Consider the following 3304-nt stretch of genomic DNA (forward strand, 5'->3'; position numbering starts at 1 on the left):
TCAGTTCCCTATGCAGTCCATGGAGAGAGCAAGTCTTCTCCAGAGAAATTCATCCTACCTTCCATAGGATGGGAACAGTTGCCAGCTGGTACTGTTTAACTCTCTCTTTTGACAATAGGTAACCTAGAAATCTAGGTTATGTTAAATGGATCTCTCTATCATAGTGAAGACCAGCAGACTTTGCATTTACTATCTACTGCCTAAAACTCTCCAAGGCTGGAATCTTCCACTAATTTCAAAAAGCTTTGAAATAAAACCTGACACTACTGCATGTCTGAAACTTTGGCAACAATGAAGTGGCTGAATTAGCTGTAATTGGTTTGGGAGGGGAGAACTGTGAGATGACACACCACTCTGAGAGCTTACCTGGGTTCCTTTGGTACAGGCTGCTATCTACACAGCATAGTCCCTGGCAGAAGTTTAATATATCACCCTATGTTTTGTGTTTCTTAAAATAAAGCCCCTAAAACAATAAGGTTGCAAATCTGAACTGGAAAATGGTAAGGTAGAAAGTGAAATCAACAGAAGCAGGAGGAGGGATTGCCAGGGCATCAGAAATGGATCAGTAAGCACTTAATTTGGATCAGGAGCAGCTAGCTGAATTTGCCTGACTATGTCTTAACACCTGGACTGCAAAATACAGAGGCTAAGGCAAAGGTATATGATTAATTCTGCTGACTCTGCTGTGGGAAAATTGACTTCTGGCAAAGAGATGGAAAGAGCAGTTGGGAACAGTAAAGTGGCTCAAGCCTTGGAACACTTTGCTAGAATTATCAGCCTCTATAAGCAAAACCCCAGCTATGAGCAGATAAGTGAGGGTTTTGTCATTGACTGACTTGGGACCAGGATTTCACTGTAATTGCTAATTATGGCAAACGTGCAACAGTTGTGCTGCTGCTGAGAGCTGAACAGTTTACTTCTGGGGTTCTTTTTTTTTTTGTCATTGATAGAAGCTGGTTCCTGCCCTCTCCCAGCTTTTCAGCATGGGAAGCAGGGCTCATAAATCCCTGTACTACTTACTTTTAAAATGTGTGGCTTAACAAGTAGGATTTGGCTGATGAGGATGGATGCATGGAAGGACCATTCAAGTGAATGAATGGTGAGTTCTTTCCTCTTCAGGCCCTTAGGCTCTGCTTGCTGACTTCAGTGCATTAAATGACTGCATAAAATATTTGTGGATATGTACTCAGGTGCAACAGAAAAATCTGATTAAAAAGAAAGTAACTTCTTGTAGCAGAATAAGGGGTTTTCTGTAAGATGCCAGTACTGTGTCAATAATACAAGCATTCTTATCTCATGTGGATGTGATAGCCGTTTCTGTTTAGAGTATTTCTTGAGGAGGTTTGGGTTTTTTGGGTTTATTGGTTTGGTTTTTTTACCAGAACAACTCTCTTCTGTTTCCAGTCTAACTGGTCTCCAGGGAGCTGCAGTAGCCAGTAAGATATATGGGCCTAGAAAACAGGTTCAAAGCACTGGCGGCTTCATCAGGACAACTGAAGGAAGTCTAAGGAAAAGCTGGTTTTTATTTGGAAAATAATACTGTTTGGGAAAAGCATGTAGATGATTGTTTATTTATCACAAGTCAGTTTTCTCTAGCAGTGTTGACTTAGCTGACCAGCTGAATACCCCAAACCAAGTTATATATGTACCAGCTAGTGGGGCCATCCTCTAAAGCAGAACAAGAAGGTATTTGGTAGGATTTCAACATCAGGATTTGCTCCACCTTTTTCTCCATCACCCACTCCTGCAAGAAAAAAAAAACCAAAACAAACAAAAATGCTGAGGTGTTCCACAAAAGAAAAGGAAAATAATACTTTGATCAGCTGTATATGTAAGTCTTGGTTACTGGGTAAGCAAGATTGCCACCTGGATCTGTGTTGAAATGACAACTGGTATGCATTGTCTTCTGGCCTGCCTGGCTTCCTTTGGAAGGAAACTCTGATACATGGAGAGGCAGGGAGCTTGGTGACCAGGACAACTTCCCTCCACTGAAGATACAATCTGAGACAGACTGACAAGAAGGTATCTGAAGACTAACAGCACAACCCTGTTATTTTAGCTCTTTAGCCTTTGTTCTGTATCTTTTCAAGATATTTCCATCAAACACCCAGGGAAGGTCCTCCTCTTCTTCAGAAATAAACTGAACTGTTGAAAGTGGTAGTGGGAAAGATATAGTGAATTGCCCACACTTCTATCTGCCCAAACCGTATTCAGGGACTAGTCTTCAACAGCTGTTCCAAAAAAAAAAAAACAAACAACAAACCAAACCACAAAACACCCAACCAATCAAATCTGCTCAGCTTCTTTCCCTCCCAACCTAACCTTACCTACATGTAAGATTGCAATTAGGGAAAAAAGCCTCAGCTGCTATTCAGCTCTGGAAGCACCTAAAGTTAGCTTTCAGTTAGAAGCTTTCTAGCTTCAAACTGAGACTGAACCATAGTTTGACCAGTGAGTGTAGTTCAGCCTGATCTGAATCAAGGAACATGTCTACCAGCCTCCACTGATAAAGGCAGTGGTACGTGATAGGCCTGCTCAGAAAAGGCATTGTTTGCTGCTGTTTTCTTCCAGAACAAAGGAGCAGAGGAGAAGGATTGAAGCTATAAGAAGAGTTGGTGGCACACAGCCTTTCATACTGTGGGCTACTGGTTAGCGAACTCTAGGATAAAGGTGAGCCAAGTTCAGTTTCTTTCTCGAAGGAACTCTTTCCAGCTTACAACATACGCTTTATAAAGTATGTCTGTATTACCTGGTATTTGGCTATGTCAGCTAGATAACCTTGTTCTACCATTTTCTACTAGCCCTAGTCAGCTGCTCAGTGTGTGGTTTCATCACAGATATGGTTCTCATGCACCTCCAGTCACAAGCTGTATAGGGAATTCAGCAGCCTAACACAATTCTGAATTCTTTCCTAGAGGTGAGACTACAAAAAGACCCATTTTCTGAACCAGTTTTTCTGTATTTGTGTACTCTGGTGCTTCTCACATTCAAATGTTGACTGTATCAGTGGTGCTATTGCTATGACCAATTTAATAAAATGAGATGAACAAGTAGAGGGTGCAGACCTGAGGAAATCACTCCCTGTTCGCAGTGGTAAAAGTAGCAATTTTCTAGATGCACAGTAAATGGCCATCAAAAAGATAATAAAATTGGTATAATTAAGAAAGGTTAATAGTGACAACTGAAAACTTGGCTGTTGAATCCAGCATGTGTTGGCGTATTTGGAGTGATTCCTTTATTTCCAGTATGGATCCTCCTGTTCAGAACTTTGAAACCCCACTGTTTTAGGACTGTACTGACTATT

At 41.2% G+C, this 3304-nt stretch overlaps 1 long non-coding RNA gene across 1 annotated transcript; it reads left to right on the forward strand.

Moving 5' to 3' along the window:
• Positions 1–1006: 1006 nt before the first annotated feature.
• LOC134155550 (uncharacterized) lies at positions 1007–2671 on the forward strand. Its single transcript, XR_009961620.1, has 2 exons — positions 1007–1099; positions 2572–2671. It is a non-coding gene; the product is annotated as an uncharacterized LOC134155550 (long non-coding RNA).
• Positions 2672–3304: the final 633 nt, after the last annotated feature.

This window comes from Pezoporus occidentalis, unplaced genomic scaffold (genome assembly GCF_034315485.1).
Source record: "Pezoporus occidentalis ecotype Australia unplaced genomic scaffold, CSIRO_AGI_Poc_V1 ctg79, whole genome shotgun sequence".
Taxonomy (NCBI): domain Eukaryota; kingdom Metazoa; phylum Chordata; class Aves; order Psittaciformes; family Psittacidae; genus Pezoporus; species Pezoporus occidentalis.